The following is a 23,467-nucleotide window of genomic DNA, read 5'->3' on the forward strand; positions in this document are numbered from 1 at the left end:
TTCGGGCCATGAGCGCCAACTTCCAGAAGCTCCAGGCGCTTCACCGTGCCCCCCTGGACAAGGCAAAGTCCAGGATGGTGGTGGTGGATAAGGCGGAGGTGGATCTCGAGGGGCGCGTCGCCGAGGCGCAGGCTTGGTTTCGCCAGGCCCATGAGGAGCTGAAGGTTGCCCAGGACCTGCTGGCCGAGCGCAAGCTGGAGCTCGTCATGAAGCAGGCCGACATCGAGAAGGCCGAGGCGGAGGCGAGGGAACAGGCCGCCAAGGACGAGGCCGCCCAGCACCAGCACCAGGCCAAACTGAACTCCCAGGAGGAGGATCTTGCCGCTCGCGAGGAGAAGCTCGCCGCGACACTCCGTGGCAAGGACGAGGAGGTGGAGAAGCTTGTCATGCAACGGACCCAGGAGCTGGAGTCGAAACACAAGGAGGCACTCGATGCTCAAGCTCTGGCCCATGCGGGCAAGGTGAAAGAGCTGGAAGTGGGACGACACGGGCTGAAGGAGTAGGCCCTGAAGCTGGCGAAGGAGAAGGACACGCTCAACGATGCTCTGGTGGAGGCGCAGGGCGTAGTCCTCGGCAAGGCTGAGGAGCTCTCCAAGGCCAACAACTCCATCAAAGACCTCAAGCTGAAGCTAGAGGGTCTCGAGAGGACGCTCTCGGAGGCCAGGGCCCGGGAGGAGACCCGGGCCAAGAATCTGGAGAAGGAGAGGCAGCTGCGGAAGAACGACGCCGCCAACCACGCGGATTTTGTGAAGGGCGAAAACCTCTAGATCAGCCGCCTCACCGACGTCACCGGTAGGATCACCATGCAGCTGGCTACCATGGGGATGCCGCACGTGAGGTACGCCCTGGAGCCGAGCGCGAGTCCCAATGCCAAACTGACCCTGTTCTTCGAGGGTGTTCTTGGAGCCCTAGAGCTGCCTCTCTGGCCGATGAGGCCCGGAGATTTGCCGGGGTGCCATGACCAAGGTTCTCACCAAGGTGGCATACTGGAATCCCGACCTCGACTTCGACGCCGTGCTGGAGAGCTTGCCGGAGGATGTGGACCTCGCGACGCTCGAGGAGCGTATCAAGCCCATCATCAGCTGCATCAACGAAATTCAGAGGGTCGAGGGCCAGCGCCGGGACTAGGCACCCCGTTTCTTATCGCCGCTGCAGGTTCATGACCAAGATAATTTTTATCTTTAGTTAGAACCGCAGCAACAATTGATGTAATATAACTCTGCAGTACTTTTGGAAACGATGCATGTTATTTTCCTGTTTGATCTCCCTTTGTATATCCACCCTACGTTAATTGGGTAGGCTTGCCGGCGCGTAAACCCAGGCCGCGGCGCCTTGAGGATGGATCCCCAATAGCCTGCCGGGTGTGCTTGCTGCCAGGCGAACCACCTTACCGTTCTCAACGCGGCCGCTCGAACTGTCGAGCGGACTCGAGACAGAACGAGAGCGTTGCCAATTGCGGAAGGCTACCCTGTCATTCTCGATGCAGCCGCTCGAAATGTTGAGCGGACTCGAAACAGAGCAAGGGCGTTGCCAATAGTGGAAGGGCCCCTTTGCGTGCAGGTTTTCCATGCATAGGGCAAGATCTTCGAGGACGATAACCTTATATATATATAAAGGAATTGCTCGAGGCTTTGCATGACTTAGCTTTTCCGTCGTTGCGCGAGCGTCCACCGCATCGGTCGATGATGCCACCCCTTTGGTCGTCTTCTTCCTTGGAATGACGACCACGATGAAGCCGCTGCTCCAATCAGACCAGATTTCCACAACTGCGCCCCCTACCTAGCGCGCCAAAGATGTCGGGGGAAATCAACACCTATGTAATCACTGGGATCCCTTCTACGGTTGGCGGGCGCGAGGTTGTGCAAAGAGCGGGTCTGGCAGGCAGCACAAAGATCGTTTACCCAGGTTTGGGCTGCGAGGATGCGTAATACCCTAGTCCTGCTTTGGTTTGTACTCGAGTGTTCTTGAACTAGCTACGGGGTGTAACTTGTCCAAAAGATCCGAATCCTTCTTCTGTACGCCTCGGGCCTCCTTTTATAGACAAAAGGGGCTGCTACAGTGGCACACAGGAGGTGGAAAGGTATACAGTGGCTAAGTTTATCCTCTGGCACCGTCGGACAAACACATTTAATGCGCTGCCAACGTGCCCTCCCTGCTTTATCAGGGTCGGCGAGGAAGCTCGTCCCAGCTGTCGCCGCCTCGCCTGGCTCCGACGCGCATCCGAGCTGATGAGGCGTTGCAGCGCCATGTTGGCTGGCTGCCGGGTTGGCATGGTGGTGGAGTCTTCACGAAGATCTGCATGCCACCACGCAGGTGCTAGCTGAGTCGGTGTGGAGGCCGCACGTCACCACGCAGGTGCCTGCCCAGCTGGTTGAGCTGGCAGCTGCATGGGAACGGCGGTGGAGTCTTGGCAGATGTGGCCTGGCTGCGGCCCTGGTGATGTCCTCGGCAAGGGTCTTGCCGGGGCCTCGGCAAGGGTCTTGCCGTAGCGTTGCGGTCGTCCCCGGCAAGGGTCTTGCCGGGGGTCTCGTGGATTTCCTCGGCAAGGATCTTGCCGAGGGTCGTCGTCTTCTAGTTCTCATCTGATCTTGTGTATTCATGATCTTCACAAAGATCTGCATGCCATCACGGAGGCGCCTCCCGAGCCTTGGTCCCAATGTGGTTGACGGTGTTGGAAATCTTGGGCTCAAGGGTGGCGCACTCAGCTGGCGTTGGGCAAGTTGCCCCAGCAAGGATCTTGCCGGGGCCGCGGAGGCCGCCCCGGCAAGGGTCTTGCCGGGGGAGTCCACCTCGCCCTCTTGCTCTTTGTGTCTCTGTCTTGGCGTTGCCTTGGCCGTCTTGTGTCTTCGGCTTCCCTCATCTGACCTGCTAAGTGTGGCCGCGGGCGCGACTCCGACTGCCCGTGCACAAGTAAAGGGGTAAAAAGGAGAGCCCCTACTTTTGTACACCGACAGGAGCCCCCGGGCCTGGGCCACACATAAGCACAACGTGTTGTTGGGCTGGGCCCAGAACAGTCGCGGGCAGGCGGGGCGGGATTTTACCGCAGTAATTCCATCGCTCGCTTGCGCTTCCCCACGACCCGCGTTGAATGCGTGTCGTGGAGGGTCGTGTGTGACATGGGGGGCATGCATGGGGCGGTTCCTGCCCTCATGCGTCACGTCGCAGTGAATGGTAAAGAGGTGGCCCGCGCCTTCCCCGTAAAAATGAATAACCGCAGGCGCGCTGCTCATTTACCCTCTGCGGCGTCTCCAATCTCGGAACCGCCGTCCCCTCCCTTATTCCTTCTCAAGCTCTTGCTTTCGCTCGCTGCCACCGCCCCCATTGCTCTTGATTCTTCGTCCCCCCCTCCAGCTGCCATGGTGACAAAAACCAGCAGAGGCAAGGGAGTGGCCAAGGATGCCTGGGAGAGGGAGGCGCTGGAGAGTGAGTTGGCGGCGCGGCGGACGCATCTCGCCTACTTTTCGTCAACGGTCGACGCGATCCACCTCCGAGACTACTTCAAGCCCTTGTGGGGGTGCAAGACGGGGGGGGGGGGGAGACGACGGGCCATCCGGCCACGCGCATCATCCCTGCTGATTTCGCCGAGGCCGGCCCGAATCGGTACCCATTCTTCGTTGATTACTTTTCCTGCAGCCTCTGCCCCCGTTTCTCCGATTTCTTCAATGATGTCATGCACACCAATGGCTTCCACCTTCTGGATTTCACTCCAAATGCTGTGGCATGCATGGCTCTTTTTGCTCATCTCTGCGAGGGCTTCGCCGGAGTGCTCCCCAACACGGCGCTTTTCCGCCACTACTTCCATCCTCGTATCCAAAAGGGAGGCGCCATCTCTGGTTGTGTCGCCTGGATCCCAAGGACCCAGGAGAAAGGGACATACCCGGAGGGCGCTCAGAAGGAGAGGTGGGAGGAGTGGCGGAGCCGGTGGTGCTGGATTGAGGAGGAGGACCCGCAGGATTTTTGCCGGGTTCGCCAGGCGCCGCCGGTTCACAGAGATGACTGGGGCAACGTCGACGCCCAGGATGAGAAGCTCAAGGTCGCCACCACCAGGATCCATCGCCTCACCATTGTCGGGCTCACTCTGGAGATGATTGGGGCGGATTTCATCCGCCGCCGAATTGCTCCACTGCACAACAAGGGGAGGCCGACCTGGCTCTTCACGAACGCGGCCGACATCACAACATGCCCTGCAAAAACAAGTTAGACGTCCTCTACTTTGTTGTTGCAAGTTTTACGTGGCTGCTACGGGCTGAGCAAGAACCGTTCTTACCTACGCATCAAAACCACAATGATATTTCGTCAAGTTAGTGATGTTTTAACCTTCACAAGGACCGGGCGTAGCCACACTCGATTCAACTAAAGTTGGAGAAACTGACACCCGCCAGCCACCTGTTTGCGAAGCACGTCGGTAAACCAGTCTCGCGTAAGCATACGTGTAATGTCGGTCTGGGCTGCTTCATCCAACAATACCGCCGAATCAAAGTATGACATGCTGGTAAGCAGTATGACTAGTATCGCCCACAACTCACTTGTGTTCTACTCGTGCATATAACATCTACATATAAACCTGGCTCGGATACCACTGTTGGGGAACGTAGTAATTTCAAAAATTTCCTACGCACACGCAAGATCATGGTGATGCATAGCAACGAGAGGGGAGAGTGTCGTCCACGTACCCTCGTAGACCGTAAGCGGAAGCGTTATGACAACGCGGTTGATGTAGTCGTACGTCTTCACGACCCGACCGATCCAAGTACCGAACGCACGACACCTCCGAGTTCAGCACACGTTCAGCTCGATGACGTCCCACGAACTCACGATCCAGTAGAGCTTCGCAGGAGAGTTCCATCAGCACGACGGTGTGATGACGGTGATGATGATGCTACCGACGCAGGGCTTCGCCTAAGCACCGCTACGATATGACCGAGGCGGATTATGATGGAGGGGGGCACCGCACACGGCTAAAAGATCAATGATCAACTTGTGTGTCTATGGGGTGCCCCCTCCCCATATATAAAGGAGTGGAGGAGGCGGAGGGTCGGCTCTCTACTATGGCGCGCCCTGGGGAGTCCTACTCCCACCGGAGTAGGATTCTCCCTTTCCAAGTAGTAGGAGTAGGAGAGAAGGAAGGGGAAGAGAGAAGAGAAGGAAGGAGGGGCACTGCCCCTCCCCCTAGTCCAATTCGGACTAGGCCTTGGGGGGGCGCGCGGCCTGCCCTAGGCAGCCCCTCTCTCTCTCCCCTAAAGCCCAGTAAGGCCCATATACTCCCCGGCGAATGCCCGTAACTCTCCGGTACTCCGATAAATACCCGAATCATTTGGAACCTTTCCGATGTCCGAATATAGTCGTCCAATATATCGATCTTTACGTCTCGACCATTTCGAGACTCCTCGTCATGTCCCGGATCTCATCCAGGACTCCGAACTACCTTCGGTACATAAAAACACATAAACTCATAATACCGATCGTCACCGAACGTTAAGCGTGCGGACCCTACGGGTTCGAGAACTATGTAGACATGACTGAGACTCATCTCCGGTCAATAACCAACAGCGGAACCTGGATGCTCATATGGGCTGCTACATATTCTACGAAGATCTTTATCGGTCAAACCGCATAACAACATACGTTGTTCCCTTTGTCATCGGTATGTTACTTGCCCGAGATTCGATCGTCGGTATCTCAATACCTAGTTCAATCTCGTTACCGGCAAGTCTCTTTACTCATTCCATAATACATCATCCCGCAACTAACTCATTAGTTGCATTGCTTGCAAGGCTTATAGTGATGTGCATTACCGAGAGGGCCCAGAGATACCTCTCCGACAATCGGAGTGACAAATTCTAATCTTGATCTATGCCAACTCAACAAGTACCATCGAAGACACCTATAGATCAACTTTATAATCACCCAGTTACGTTGTGACGTTTGGTAGCACACAAAGTGTTCCTCCGGTATTCGGGAGTTGCCTAATCTCATAGTCATAGTAACATGTATAAGTCATGAAGAAAGCAATATCAATATACTAAACGATCGAATGCTAAGCTAACGGAATGGGTCAAGTCAATCACATCATTCTCTAATGATGTGATCCCGTTAATCAAATGACAACTCATGCCTATGGCTAGGAAACTTAACCATCTTTGATTCAACGAGCTAGTCAAGTAGAGGCATACTAGTGACACTTTGTTTGTCTATGTATTCACACATGTACTAACTTTCCATTTAATACAATTCTAGCATGAATAATAAACATTTATCATGATATAAGGAAATATAAATAACAACTTTATTATTACCTCTAGGGCATATTTCCTTCAGTCTCCCACTTGCACTAGAGTCAATAATCTAGTTCACATCGTCATGTGATTTAACACCAATAGTTCACATCATTATGTGACCAACACCCAAAGGGTTACTAGAGTCAATAATCTAGTTCACATCGCTATGTGATTAACACCCAAAAAGTACTAAGGTGTGATCATGTTTTGCTTGTGAGAGAGGTTTATTCAATGGGTCTGCCACATTCAGATCCGTATGTATTTTGCAAATTTCTATGTCTACAATGCTTTGCACGGAGCTACTTTAGCTAATTGCTCCCACTTTCAATATGTACCCGGATTGTGACTTAGAGTTATCCAGATCTGTGTCAAAGCTTGCATCGATGTAACTCTTTACGACGAACTCTTTATCACCTCCATAACCGAGAAATATTTCCTTAGTCCTCTAAGGATAATTTTGACCGCTGTCCAGTGATGTACTCCCAGATCAGTATTGTACTCCCTTGCCAAACTCAGTGCAGGGTACACAATAGATCTGGTACACAACATGACATACTTTATAGAACCTATCGCTGAGGCATAGGGAATGACTTGCATTCTCTTTCTATCTTCTGCCGTGGTCGGGCTTTGAGTCTTACTCAATTTCACACCTTGCAACACAGGCAAGAACTCTTTCTTTGACTGTTCTATTTTGAACAACTTCAAAATCTTGTCAAGGTATGTACTCATTGAAAAAACTTATCAAGCGTCTTGGTCTATCTCTATAGATCTTGATGCTCAATATGTAAGCAGCTTCACCGAGGTCTTTCTTTGAAAAAACTCCTTTCAAATACTCCTTTATGCTTTCCAGAAAATTCTACATTATTTCCGATCAACAATATGTCATTCACATATACTTATCAGAAATGATGTAGTGCTCCCACTCACTTTCTTGTAAATACAGGCTTCACCGCAAGTCTATATAAAACTATATGCTTTGATCAACTCATCAAAGCGTATATTCCAACTCTGAGATGCTTGCACCAATCCATAGATGGATCGCTAGAGCTTGCTCATTTTGTTAGCACCTTTAGGATCGACAAAACCTTCTGGTTGCATCATATACAACTCTTCTTTAAGAAATCCATTAAGGAATGTAGTTTTGACATCCATTTTCCAGATTTCATAAAATGTGGCAATTTGCTAACATGATTCGGACAGACTTAAGCATCGCTACGAGTGAGAAAATCTCATCGTAGTCAACACCTTGAACTTTGTCAAAACCTTTTTCAACAAGTCTAGCTTTGTAGATAGTAACACTACTATCAGCGTCCGTCTTCCTCTTGAAGATCCATTTATTTTCTATGGCTTGCCGATCATCGGGCAAGTCAACCAAAGTCCACACTTTGTTCTCATACATGGATCCCATCTCAGATTTCATGGCCTCAAGCCATTTCACGGAATCTGGGCTCATCATCACTTCCTCATAGTTCGTAGGTTCGTCATGGTCAAGTAACATGACCTCCAGAACAGGATTACCGTACCACTCTGGTGCGGATCTCACTCTGGTTGACCTACGAGGTTCGGTAGTAACTTGATCTGAAGTTACATGATCATCATCATTAGCTTCCTCACTAATTGGTGTAGGAGTCATAGGAACAGATTTCTGTGATGAACTACTTTCTAATAAGGGAGCAGGTACAATTACCTCATCAATTTCTACTTTCCTCCCACTCACTTCTTTCGAGAGAAACTCCTTCTCTAGAAAGGATCCATTCTTAGTAACAAAATATCTTGCCTTCGGATCTGTGATAGAAGGTGTACCCAACAGTTTATTTTTGGGTATCCTATGAAGATGCACTACTCCGATTTGGGTTCGAGCTTATCAGTTTGAAACTTTTTCACATAAGCATTGCAACCCCAAACTTTAAGAAACCATAGTTCATACAGTGTCATCTCAACGGATTTAGATGGTGCCCTATTTAATGTGAATGGAGCTGTCTCTAATGCATAACCCCAAAACGATAGTGGTAAAACGGTAAGAGACATCATAGATCGCACCATATCCAATAAAGTACGATTACAACGCTCGGACACACCATTATGCTGTGGTGTTCCAGGTGGCGTGAGTTGCGAAACTATGCCACATTGTTTCAAATGAAGACCAAACTCGTAACTCAAATATTTGCCTCCACGATCAGATTGTAGAAACTTTATTTTCTTATTACGATGATTTTCCACTTCACTCTGAAATTCTTTGAACTTTTCAAATGTTTCATTAGGTAGATATACCCATATATGCTCAAATCATCTGTGAAGGTCAGAAAATAACGATACCCGCCGCGAGCCTCAACACTTATTGGATCACATACATCAGTATGTATTATTTCCAATAAGGCAGTTGCTCGCTCCATTGTTCCGGAGAACGGAGTCTTAGTCATCTTGCCCATGAGGCATGGTTCTCAAGCATCAAGTGATTCATAATCAAGTGATTCCAAAAGTCCATCAGGATGGAGTTTCTTCATGCGCTTTACACCAATATGACCTAAACGGCAGTGCCACAAATAAGTTGCACTATCATTATTAACTTCGCATATTTTGGCTTCAATATTATGAATATGTGTATCACTACAATCGGGATCCAACAAACCATTTTCATTGGGTGTATGATCATAGAAGGTTTTATTCATGTAAACAGAACAACAATTATTCTCTAACTTAAATGAATAACCGTATTGCAATAAACATGATCAAATCATATTCATGCTCAACGCAAACACCAAATAACACTTATTTAGGTTCAACACTAATCCCGAAAGTATAGGGAGTGTGCGATGATGATCATATCAATCTTGTAACTACTTCCAACACACATCTTCACCTCGCCCTTAACTAGTTTCTGTTCATTCTGCAACTCCCGTTTCGAGTTACTACTCTTAGCAACTGGACTAGTATCAAATGCCGAGAGGTTGCTATAAACACTAGTAAAGTACACATCAATAACATGTATATCATATATACCTTTGTTCACTTTGCCATCCTTCTTATCCGCCAAGTATCTAGGGCAGTTCCACTTCCAGTGACCATTTCCTTTGAAGTAGAAGCACTCAATTTCAGGCTTGGGTTTAGCTTTGGGCTTCTTCACAGGAGCAGCAACTTGCTTGCCGTTCTTTTTGAAGTTCCCCTTCTTCCCTTTGCCTTTTTTTTGAAACTAGTGGTCTTGTCAACCATCAACACTTGATGCTTTTCTTGATTTCTACCTTCATCGATTTCAGCATCACGAAGAGCTTGGGAATCGTTTCTGTTATCCCTTGCATATTACAGTTCATCATGAAGTTCTAGTAACTCGGTGATAGTGACTAGAGAACTCTGTCAATCACTATCTTATCTGGAAGATTAACTCCCACTTGATTCAAGTGATTGTAGTACTCAGACATTCTGAGCACATGCTCACTAGCTGAGCTATTCTCCTCCATCTTGTAGGCAAAGTACTTGTCAAAGGTCTCATATCTTTCGACATGGGCATGAGTCTGAAATACTAATTTCAACTCTTGGAACATCTCATATGCTCCGTGGCGTTTCAAAAACGTCTTTGAAGCCCCGATTCTAAGCCGCAAAGCATGGTGCACTAAACTATCAAGTAGTCATCATATCGAGCTTGCCAAACGTTCATAACGTCTGCATTTGCTCCTGCAATCGGTCTGTCACCTAGCGGTGCATCAAGGACATAATTCTTCTATGCAGCAATGAGGATAATCCCCAGATCACGGATCCAATCCGCATCACTGCTACTAACATCTTTCAACTTAGTTTTCTCTAGGAATATATCAAAATAAAACAGGGGAGCTAAACGCGAGCTATTGATCTACAACATAGATATGCTAATACTACCAGGACTAAGTTCATGATAAATTAAAGTTCAATTTATCAAATTACTTAAGGACTCCCACTTTGATAGACATCCCTCTAATCATCTAAGTGATCACGTGATCCATATCAACTAAACCATGTCCGATCATCACGTGAGATGGAGTAGCTTTCAATGGTGAACATCACTATGCTGATCATATCTACTATATGATTCAAGCTCGACCTTTCGGTCTCAGTGTTCCGAGGCCACATCTGCATATGCTAGGCTCGTCAAGTTTAACCCGAGTATTTCTGCGTGTGCAAAACTGGCTTGCACCCGTTGTATGTGAACGTAGAGCTTATCACACCCGATCATCACGTGGTGTCTCGGCACGACGAACTTTGGCAACGGTGCATACTCAGGGAGAACACTTGTACCTTGAAATTTAGTGAGAGATCATCTTATAATGCTACCGTCAATCAAAGCAGAATAAGATGCATAAAGGATAAACATCACATGCAATCAATATAAGTGATATGATATGGCCATCATCTTGTGCCTTTGATCTCCATCTCCAAAGCACCGTCATGATCACCATCGTCACCGGCTTGACACCTTGATCTCCATCGAAGCATCGTTGTCGTCTCGCCAACTATTGCTACTACGACTATCGCTACCGCTTAGTGATAAAGTAAATTAATTACAGGGCGATTGCATTGCATACAATAAAGCGACAACCATATGGCTCCTGCCAGTTGCCGATAACTCCGTTACAAAACATGATCATCTCATACAATAAAATATAGCATCATGCCTTGACCATATCACATCACAACATGCCCTGCAAAAACAAGTTAGACGTCCTCTACTTTGTTGTTGCAAGTTTTACTTGGCTGCTACGGGCTGAGCAAGAACCGTTCTTACCTACGAATCAAAACCACAACGATATTTCGTCAAGTTAGTGCTGTTTTAACCTTCACAAGGACCGGGCGTAGCCACACTTGATTCAACTAAAGTTGGAGAAACTGACACCCGCCAGCCACCTGTGTGCGAAGCACGTCGGTAGTACCAGTCTCGCGTAAGCGTACACGTAATGTCGGTCCGGGCCGTTTCATCCAACAATACCGCCGAATCAAAGTATGACATGCTGGTAAGCAGTATGACTAGTATCGCCCACAACTCACTTGTGTTCTACTCGTGCATATAACATCTACGGATAAACCTGTCTCGGATACCACTGTTGGGGAACGTAGTAATTTCAAAAAAATTCTATGCACACGCAAGATCATCGTGATGCATAGCAACAAGAGGGGAGAGTGTCGTCCACGTACCCTCATAGACCGTAAGCGGAAGCGTTATGACAACGCGATTGATGTAGTCGTACGTCTTCATGATCCGACCGATCCAAGTACCGAACGCACGACACCTCCGAGTTCAGCACACGTTCAGCTCGGTGACGTCCCACGAACTCACGATCCAGTAGAGCTTCGCGGGAGAGTTCCGTCAGCACGACGGCATGATGACAGTGATGATGATGCTACCGACGCAGGGCTTTGCCTAAGCACCACTATGATATGACCGAGGTGGATTATGGTGGAGGGGGGCACCGCACACGGCTAAAAGATCAATGATCAACTTGTGTGTCTATGGGGTGCCCCCCTCCCCGTATATAAAGGAGTGGAGGAGGGGGAGGGCCGGCTCTCTACTATGGCGCGCCCTGGGGAGTCCTACTCCCACCGGGAGTAGGATTCCTCCCCTTCCAAGTAGTAGGAGTAGGAGAGAAGAGAAGGAAGGAGGGGGCACCGCCCCTCCCCCTAGTCCAATTCGGACTAGGCCTTGGGGGGCGCGGCCTGCCCTAGGCAGCCCCTCTCTCTCCCCTAAAGCCCAGTAAGGCCCATATACTCCCCGGCGAATTCCCGTAACTCTCCGGTACTCCGATAAATACCCGAATCACTCGGAACCTTTCCGACGTCCGAATATAGTCATCCAATATATCGATCTTTACGTCTCGACCATTTCGAGACTCCTCGTCATGTCCCCGATCTCATCCGGGACTCCGAACTACCTTTGGTACATCAAAACACATAAACTCATAATACCGATCGTCACCGAGCGTTAAGCGTGCGGACCCTACGGGTTCGAGAACTATGTAGACATGACCGAGACTCATCTCCGGCCAATAACCAACAGCGGAACCTGGATGCTCATATTGGCTCCTATATATTCTACGAAGATCTTTATCGGTCAAACCGCATAACAACATATGTTGTTCCCTTTGTCATCGGTATGTTACTGGCCCGAGATTCGATCGTCGGTATCTCAATACCTAGTTCAATCTCGTTACCGGCAAGTCTCTTTACTCGTTCCGTAATACATCATCCCGCAACTAACTCATTATTTGCATTGCTTGCAAGGTTTATAGTGATGTGCATTACCGAGAGGGCCCAGAGATACCTCTCCGACAATCGGAGTGACAAATCCTAATCTCGATCCATGCCAACTCAACAAGTACCATCGGAGACACCTGTAGAGCAACTTTATAATCACCCAGTTACGTTGTGACGTTTGGTAGCACACAAAGTGTTCCTCCGGTATTCGGGAGTTGCATAATCTCATAGTCATAGGAACATGTATAAGTCATGAAGAAAGCAATAGCAATATACTAAACGATCGAATGCTAAGCTAACGGAATGGGTCAAGTCAATCACATCATTCTCTAATGATGTGATCCCGTTAATTAAATGACAACTCATGTCTATGGCTAGGAAACTTAACCATCTTTGATTCAACGAGCTAGTCAAGTAGAGGCATACTAGTGACACTTTGTTTGTCTATGTATTCACACATGCATTAAGTTTCCGTTTAATACAATTCTAGCATGAATAATAAACACTTATCATGACACAAGGAAATATAAATAACAACTTTATTATTGCCTCTAGGGCATATTTCCTTCAGTGCCCTCCCTGCTTTATCGGGGTCGACGAGGAAGCTCGTCCCAGCTGTCGCCGCCTCGCCTGGCTCCGACGCGCGTCCGGGCTGATGAGGCGTTGCAGCGCCATGTTGGCTGGCTGCTAGGCTGGCGTGGTGGTGGTGTTGGGGAACGTAGTAATTTCAAAAAAATCCTACGCACACACAGGATCATGGTGATGCATAACAACGAGAGGGGAGAGTGTTATCTACGTACCCTCGTAGACCGAAAGCGGAAGCATTATATCAACGCGGTTGATGTAGTCGTACGTCTTCATGATCCGACCGATCCAAGTACCAAAAGCACGGAACTTCCGAGTTCTGCACACGTTCGGCTCGGTGACGTCCTCGCCTTCTCGATCCAGAAAGAGGGGCGAAGTAGTAGATGAGTTCCGGCAGCACGACGGCGTGGTGACGGTGTTGGTGAAGAAGAATCTTCGCAGGGCTTCGCCTAAGCACTACGAAAACTATGACGGAGGATAAACTAGAGGAGACGGGGTTGCCGACACACGGCTTGGTGTTTCTTGATCTGTCTTGGGTGTTAGACCTACCCCTCTATTTACATGTTGAGCCTTGGGGTCGAAACTTGGAGTAAAAGCCTCCACAAAGTCGGTTTCACCCGAAAGGCAAGAGTCCTTCTCGGACTCCAGGGCCAGACGCCAGGGTTCCCGGCGTCTGGCCCAAGACGCTAGGGACCCTGGCGTCTGGCCCCTGGACTCCGCAAAACTTCCTTTTGCGCTTTCCAAAAACCTCGTGGGCTTTCCCCTTTGGCCCAGATAAAGTGTTCTCGTGCCCAAACATTTCGGGAAACTTCCGGAACCCCTTCCGATGGATTCCGGAACCCTTCCGGAGATCAAACACTACTATCCACATATCAATCTTTACTTCTGGACCATTCCGCAGTTCCTCGTCATATCCGTGATCTCATCCGAAACTCCGAACAACATTCGGTCACCAACATACATAACTCATAGTACTATATCGTCAATGAACATTAAGCGTGCGGACCCTACGGGTTCGAAAACTATGTAGACATGACCGAGACACCTCTCTGGTCAATAACCAATAGCGGAACCTGGATGCCCATATTGGCTCCTACATATTCTACGAAGATCTTTATCGGTCAGATCGCATAACAACATACGTTGTTCCCTTTGTCATCGGTATGTTACTTGCCCGAGATTCGATCGTCGGTATCTCAATACCTAGTTCAATCTCGTTACCGGCAAGTCTCTTTACTCATTCCGTAAACATCATCCCGCAACTAACTCATTAGTTACAATGCTTGCAAGGCTTATAGTGATGTGCATTACCGAGTGGGCCCAGAGATACCTCTCCGACAATCGGAGTGACAAATCCTAATCTCGAAATACGCCAACCCAACAAGTACCTTTGGAGACACCTGTAGAGCACCTTTAGAATCACCCAGTTACGTTGTGACGTTTGGTAGCACACAAAGTGTTCCTCCGGTAAACGGGAGTTGCATAATCTCATAGTCATAGGAACATGTATAAGTCATGAAGAAAGCAATAGCAGAATACTAAACGATCAAGTGCTAAGGTAACGGAATGGGTCAAGTCAACCACATGATTCTCCTAATGATGTGATCCCGTTAATCAAATGACAACTCATGTCTATGGCTAGGAAACTTAACCATCTTTGATTCAACGAGCTAGTCAAGTAGAGGCATACTAGTGACATATTGTTTTGTCTATGTCTTCACACATGTATCAAGTTTCCGGTTAATACAATTCTAGCATGAATAATAAACATTTATCATGAAATAAGGAAATAAATAATAACTTTATTATTGCCTCTAGGTCATATTTACTTCAGGTGGAGTCTTCACGAAGATCTGCAAGCCACCACGCAGGTGCTAGCTGAGTCGGTGTGGAGGCCGCACGTCGCCACGCAGGTGCCTGCCCAGCTGGTTGAGCTGGCAGCTGCATGGGAACGGCGGTGGAGTCTTGGCAGATGTGGGCCTGGCTGCGGCCCTGTTGATGTCCTCGGCAAGGGTCTTGCCGGGGCCGCGGCAAGGGTCTTGCCGTAGTGTTGCGGTCATCCCCGGCAAGGGTCTTGCCGGGGGTCTCGAGGATTTCCTCGGCAAGGATCTTGCCGAGGGTCGTCATCTTCTAGTTCTCATCTGATCTTGTGCATTCATGATCTTCACAAAGATCTGCATGCCACCATGGAGGCGGCTCCCGAGCCTTGGTCTCAATGTGGTTGACGGTGTTGGAAACCTTGGGCTCAAGTGTGGCGCACTCAGCTGGCATTGGGCAAGTTGCCCCGGCAAGGATCTTGCTGGGTCCGCGGAGGCCGCCCCGGCAAGGGTCTTGCCGGGGGAGTCCACCTCGCCCTCTTGCTCTTTTGTGTCTCTGTCTTGGCGTTGCCTTGGCCGTCTTATGCCTTCGGCTTCCCTCATCTGCCCTGCTAAGTGTGGCCGCGGGCGCGGCTCCGATTGCCCGTGCACAAGTAAAGGGGTAAAAAGGAGAGCCCCTACTTTTGTACACCGACACTTAGGCTTTTGGTTGTCCTTGAATTTTACCTTGGGGTGCCTTGGGCATCCCCAAGCTTAGACTCTTGCCACTCCTTATTCCATAATCCATCAAATCTTTACCCAAAACTTGAAAACTTCACAACACAAAACTCAACAGAAAATATCATGAGCTCCGTTAGTGCAAGTAAACAAACCACCACAATAAAGTACTGTAATGAACTCTTTCTTTTTTTATATTGGTGTTAAACCTAGTGTATTCCAACTTTATTATTGCCTCTAGGGCATATTTCCTTCAGTCTCCCACTTGCAGTAGAGTCAATAATCTAGTTCACATCGCCATGTGATTTAACGTCAATAGTTCACATCTTTATGTGGTTAACACCCATAGTTCACATCGATATGTGACCAACAACCAAAGGGTTTACTAGAGTCAGTAATCTAGTTCATATCGCTATGTGATTAGCACCCAAAGAGTACTAAGGTGTGATCATGTTTTGCTTGTGAGAGAAGTTTTAGTCAACGGGTCTGCCACATTCAGATCCGTATGTATTTTGCAAATTTCTATGTCAACAATGCTTTGCACGGAGCTACTCTAGCTAATTGCTCCCACTTTCAATATGTATCTTGATAGAGACTTAGAGTCATCCAGATCGGTGTCAAAGCTTGCATCGACGTAACTCTTTACGACGAACCTTTTGTCACCTCCATAATCGAGAAACATATCCTTATTCCACTAAGGATAATTTTGACCGCTATCCAGTGATCTACTCCTAGATCACTATTGTACTCCCTTGCCAAACTTAGTGTAGGGTATACAATAGATCTCGTACACAGCATGGCATACTTTATAGAACCTATGGCTGAGGCATAGGGAATGACTTTCATTCTCTTTCTATCTTCTGCCGTGGTCAGGTTTTGAGTCTTACTCAATTTCACACCTTGTAACGCAGGCAAGAACTCTTTCTTTGACTGTTCCATTTTGAACTACTTCAAAATCTTGTCAAGGTATGTACTCATTGAAAAAACTTATCAAGCGTCTTGATCTACCTCTATAGATCTTGATGCTCAATATGTAAGCAGCTTCACCGAGGTCTTTCTTTGAAAAAACTCCTTTCAAATACTCCTTTATGCTTTCCAGAAAATTCTACATTATTTCCGATCAACAATATGTCATTCACATATACTTATCAGAAATGATGTAGTGCTCCCACTCACTTTCTTGTAAATACAGGCTTCACCACAAGTCTGTATAAAACTATATGCTTTGATCTACTCATCAAAGCGTATATTCCAACTCTGAGATGCTTGCACCAGTCCATAGATGGATCGCTGGAGCTTGCACATTTTGTTAGCACCTTTAGGATCGACAAAACCTTCTGGTTGCATCATATACAACTCTTCTTTTAAGAAATCCATTAAGGAATGCAGGTTTGACATCCATTTGCCAAATTTCATAAAATGCAGCAATTGCTAACATGATTCAGACAGACTTAAGCATAGATACGAGTGAGAAACTCTCATCGTAGTGAACACCTTGAATTTTTCGAAAACCTTTTGCGACAATTCGAGCTTTGAAGATAGTAACACTACTATCAGCGTCTGTCTTCCTCTTGAAGATCCATTTATTCTCTATGGCTTGCCGATCATCGGGCAAGTCAACCAAAGTCCACACTTTGTTCTCATACATGGATCCGATCTCAAAAAATTTCCTACGCACACACAGGATCATGGTGATGCATAGCAACGAGAGGGGAGAGTGTTGTCTACGTACCCTAGTAGACCAAAAGCGGAAGCATTATATCAACGCGGTTGATGTAGTCGTACGTCTTCACGCTCCGACCGATCCAAGTACTGAAAGCACGGCACCTCCGAGTTCTGCACACGTTTGGCTCGGTGACGTCCTCACTTTCTCGATCCAGCAAGAGGGGCGAAGTAGTAGATGAGTTCCGGCAGCACGACGGTGTGGTGACGGTGTTGGTGAAGAACAATCTTCGCAGGGCTTCGCCTAAGCACTACGAAAACAATGACGGAGGATAAACTAGAGGAGACGGGGTTGCCGGCACACGGCTTGGTGTTTCTTGATCTGTCTTGGGTGCTAGCCCTACCCCTCTATTTATATGTTGAGCCTTGGGGTCGAAACTTGGAGTAAAAGCCTCCACAAAGTCGGTTTCACCCGAAAGGCAAGAGTCCTTCTCGGACTCCAGGGCCAGACGCCAGGGTTCCCGGCGTCTGGACCCAGACGCCAAGAACCCTGGTGTCTGGCCCCTCGACTCCGCAAAACTTCCTTTTGCGCTTTCCAAAAACCTCGTGGGCTTTCCCCTTTGGCCCAGATAAAGTGTTCTCGTGCCCAAACATTTCGGGAAACATCCGGAACCCCTTCCGATCGATTCCGGAACCCTTCCGGAGATCAAACACTACTATCCACATATCAATCTTTACTTCCGGACCATTCCGCAGTTCCTCGTCATATCCGTGATCTCATCCGAAACTCCGAACAACATTCGGTCACCAACATATAGAACTCATAGTACTATATCGTCAACGAACGTTAAGCGTGCGGACCCTACGGGTTCGAAAACTATGTAGACATGACCGAGACACCTCTCTGGTCAATAACCAATAGCGGAACCTGGATGCCCATATTGGCTCCTACATATTCTACGAAGATCTTTATCGGTCAGATCGCATAACAACATACGTTGTTCCCTTTGTCATCGGTATGTTACTTGCCCGAGATTCGATCGTCGGTATCTCAATACCTAGTTCAATCTTGTTACTGGCAAGTCTCTTTACTCGTTCCGTAAACATCATCCCGCAACTAACTCATTAGTTACAATGCTTGCAAGGCTTATAGTGTTGTGCATTACCAAGTGGGCCTAGATATACCTCTCCGACAATCGGAGTGACAAATCCTAATCTCGAAATACGCCACCCCAACAAGTACCTTTGGAGACACCTGTAGAGCACCTTTATAATCACCCAGTTACGTTGTGACGTTTGGTAGCACACAAAGTGTTCCTCCGGTAAACGGGAGTTGCATAATCTCATAGTCATAGGAACATGTATAAGTCATGAAGAAAGCAATAGCAGAATACTAAACGATGAAGTTCTAAGCTAACGGAATGGGTCAAGTCAATCACATCATTCTCCTAATGATGTGATCTCGTTAATCAAATGACAACTCATGTCTATGGCTAGGAAACTTAACCATCTTTGATTCAACGAGCTAGTCAAGTAGAGGCATACTAGTGACATATTGTTTTGTCTATGTATTCACACATGTATCAAGTTTTCGGTTAATACAATTCTAGCATGAATAATAAACATTTATTATGAAATAAGGAAATAAATAATAACTTTATTATTGCCTCTAGGGCATATTTCCTTCAGGTGGAGTCTTCATGAAGATCTACATGCCACCACGCAGGTGCTAGCTGTGTCGGTGTGGAGGCCGCACGTCGCCACGCAGGTGCCTGCCTAGCTGGTTGAGCTGGCAGCTGCATGGGAACGGCGGTGGAGTCTTGGCAGATGTGGGCTTGACTGCGGCCCTGTTGATGTCCTCGGCAAGGGTCTTGCCGTAGCGTTGTGGTCGTCCCCGGCAAGGGTCTTGCCGGGGGTCTCGAGAATTTCCTCGGCAAGGATCTTGCCGAGGGTCGTCGTCTTCTAGTTCTCATCTGATCTTGTGCAATCTTCACAAAGATCTGCATGCCACCATGGAGGCGCCTCCCGAGCCTTGGTCTCAATGTGGTTGACTGTGTTGGAAACCTTGGGCTCAAGGGTGGCGCACTTAGCTGGCGTTGGGTAAGTTGCCCCGGCAAGGATCTTGCCGGGTCCGCGGAGGCCGCCCCGGCAAGGGTCTTGCCGGGGGAGTCCACCTCACCCTCTTGCTCTTTTGTGTCTCTGTCTTGGCGTTGCCTTGGCCGTCTTGTGCCTTCGGCTTCCCTCATCTGCCCTGCTAAGTGTGGCCGCGAGCGCGGCTCCGACTGCCCGTGCACAAGTAAAGGGGTAAAAAGGAGAGCCCCTACTTTTGTACACCGACACTTAGGCTTTTGGTTGTCCTTGAACTTTACCTTGGGGTGCCTTGGGCATCCCCAATCTTAGACTCTTGCCACTCCTTATTCCATAATCCATCAAATCTTTACCCAAAACTTGAAAACTTCACAACACAAAACTCAACAGAAAATATCATGAGCTCCGTTAGTGCAAGTAAACAAACCACCACAATAAAGTATTGTAATGAACTCATTCTTTATTTATATTGGTGTTAAACCTACTGTATTCCAACTTCTCTATGGTTCATACCCCCCCCCCCCCCCCCCGATACTAGCCATAGATTCATCAAAATAAGCAAACAACACACGAAAAACAGAATCTGTCAAAAACAGAACAGTCTGTGGTAATCTGTAACAAACGCAAACTTTTGTAACTTAGAAAAATCTACCAAAATAGGACGACCTAGATAATTTGTTTATTGATCTACTGCAATTGGAATCAGTATTTTATCTCTTTCTGGTGATTTTTAACAATTGTTTTCATGAGCAGAAAGTTTCTGACTTTTTCAGCAAGATCAAATAATTGTTATCCAAGAAGATTCTATAGGTTTAACTTGACACAAACACTAATTAAAACATAAAACCAAATCTAACCATACGATAGATGAATTATTTATTATTAAACAGGAACAAAAAGAAAGGAATAAAAATAAAATTGGGTTGCCTCCCAACAAACGCTATCGTTTAACGCCTCTAGCTAGGCATAAGATTTCAATGATGCTCACACGAAAGATAAGAATTGAAGCACAATGAGAGCATCATAAAACACGTGACAAGCACATCTAAGTCTAACATACTTCCTATGCATAGGCATCTTATAGGCAAACAAATTATCAAGGCAAGCAAAAACTAGCATATGCAAGGAAGCCGAAAGAAACAATAGCAATCTCAACATAACGGGAGGTAATTTAGTAACATGAAAATTTCTACAACCATATTTTCCTCTCTCATAATAATTACATGTAGGATCATAAGCAAATTCAACAATATAGCTATCACAAAACATATTCTTAACACGATCCACATGTATGCAAAGTTGACACTCTTCCAAAATAGTGGGATTAACATTAACTAAAGTCATGACCTCTCCAAACCCACTTTTATCAAAAACTTCATAAGATTGAACATTCTCCAAATATGTGGGATCTAAAGTTGACACTCTTCCAAACCCACTTTCAATATTATTGCAAACATTATTATCAATCTCATATTCATCAAGGGGCTTAAATAAATTTTCAAGATCATAAGAAGAATCACCCCAATCATGATCATTGCAACAAGTAGTAGACATAGCAAAACTAGCATACCCAAGCTTAGGGTTTTGCATATTATTAGCACAATTGACATCAAGAGAATTTATAGTAAAATCATTGCAATCATGCTTTTTATTCAAGGAGCTATCAAGTATGGGCGCAATAGCAACGATCTCATGTTTAACATAAGGAATTATAGCAAATTCGTCTTAAAAAATATTGGCATCATGGCCACAAGAATAACAAGCATCATGTTCATCAAGGGAAATTTCAATCAAATCATCGGAATCATCATTATCTATAGATTCATGCATATCATTATTTTCTTCAAAAGCAACGGTCATTCTCTCAATAATTTCTTTGACATAGACATTATGAGCATAGTTTTCATAGCAATATTTAAGTATGTCAAAATTTTCAGATTCGTAGAGAGTAATATCATATTTTTCAATCAAAGAAGCAACCTCATAAGCACCCTTAAAAGCAACAAATTCTTCAATTTGTTCGATATCATAGTAATTATAAACACCCTTTGCATAAGAAGATAAGATTTTATTGTCATTAAACTCACATAGGTAGGGAAGGTGTTTTTAGGGTTCTTAGAGCAACAAGTAAAATCATAAATTTCACAAAGATTCCAAGCATAACACAACAATCTGTTTATTTGATCCCATAAGAGTCTCCCTTTTTTAGACAAACGGTGATGCACAAAATGAGCATGCTCATCTAAAGATTTCCCATCAACTAGGCTAGTTGAGGTTTCAGCACGAGCGCATAAGGATCGAAGATGATCCAAGTGGAACACTTTAAGTGGATCCATATCAATAGATTTTTAGCAAGCAAAGATGCAAGCAAATAGAAGGCACATGGAAACACAAACAAAGATACACACGGGAAGGAGGCGAAGAAAAGGCAAAGGTGAAGTGGGGGAGAGGAAAACGAGAGGCAAATGGCAAATAATGTAATGCGAGGGATAAGAGTTTGTGATGGGTACTTGATATGTCTTGACTTGTGCGTAAATCTCCCCGGCAACGGCGCCAGAAATGGCTCATTGTTGGGAGATCAAATCTTGACTTGTCTTGGTGTAAGCCTCCCCAGCAACGGTGCTAGAAATCCTTCTTGCTACCTCTTGAGCATTCGTTGGTTTTCCCTTGAAGAGGAAAGGGTGATGTAGCGAAGTAGCGTAAGTATTTCCCTCAGTTTTTGAGAACCAAGGTATCAATCCACTAGGAGACTACACGCAAGTCCCTAGTACCTGCACAAACAATTAAGAACCTTGCAACCAATGCGATAAAGGGGTTGTCAATCCCTTCACGGCCACTTGCAAAAGTGCGATCTGATAGAGATAATAAGATAATTTTTTTGGTATTTTTGTTGTATAGATTGGAAAGTAAAGATTGCAAAATAAACGGCGACAGAAATAGCTAGTTGACGGGAGATTAATATGATGGAAAATAGACCAGGGGGCCATAGGTTTCACTAGTGGCTTCTCTCAAGATAGCAAATTCTACGGTGGGTGAACAAATTACTGTCGAGCAATTGATAGAAAAGCGCATAGTTATGAGAATATCTAGGCATGATCATGTATATAGGCATCATGTCCGTGTCAAGTAGACCGAAACGATTCTGCATCTACTACTATTACTCCACACATCGACCGCTATCCAGCATGCATCTAGAGTATTAAGTTCATAAGAACAGAGTAACGCATTAGGCAAGATGACATGATGTAGAGGGATAAACTCAAGCAATATGATATAAACCCCATCTTTTTATCCTCGATGGCAACAATACAATACGGGTCGTTTCCCCTGCTATCACTGGGATTGAGCACCGGAAGATTGAACCCAAAGCTAAGCACTTCTCCCATTGCAAGAAAGATCAATCTAGTGGGCCAAACCAAACTGATAATTCGAAGAGACTTGCAAAGATATCAAATCATGCATATAAGAATTCAGAGAATATTCAAATATTGTTCATAGATAAACTTGGTCATAAACCCACAATTCATCAGATCTCGACAAACACACCGCAAAACGTATTACATGAATAGATCTCCAAGAAGATCAAGGAGAACTTTGTATTGAGATCCAAAGAGAGAGAAGAAGCCATCTAGCTAATAACTATGGACCCGAAGGTCTGTGGTAAACTACTCACACATCATCGGAGAGGCTATGGTGTTGATGTAGAAGCCCTCCATGATCGATTCCCCCTCCGGCAGAGCGCCGGAAAAGGCCCCAAGATGGGATCTCACGGGTACAGAAGGTTGCGGTGGTGGAAATAGGGTTTCGTGGTGCTCCTGGATGTTTTCGGGGTATATGAGTATATATAGGCGAAAGAAGTAGGTCGGTGGAGCCACGAGGGGGCCGACGAGGATGGGGGGCGCGCCTACCCCCTGGGCGCGCCCTCCTACCTCGTGGGCGCCTCGTTGCTTCCTTGACGTCCACTCCAAGTCTCCTGGATTGTGTTTGTTCCAAAAACAACTCTCCCGAAGGTTTCATTCCGTTTGATATTCCTTTTCTGTGAAACACTGAATTTAGGCAAAAAAAAAACAATTTGCACTGGGCCTTTGGTTAGTAGGTTAGTCC

Source organism: Aegilops tauschii, chromosome 5 (assembly GCF_002575655.3).
Source record: "Aegilops tauschii subsp. strangulata cultivar AL8/78 chromosome 5, Aet v6.0, whole genome shotgun sequence".
NCBI lineage: Eukaryota > Viridiplantae > Streptophyta > Magnoliopsida > Poales > Poaceae > Aegilops > Aegilops tauschii.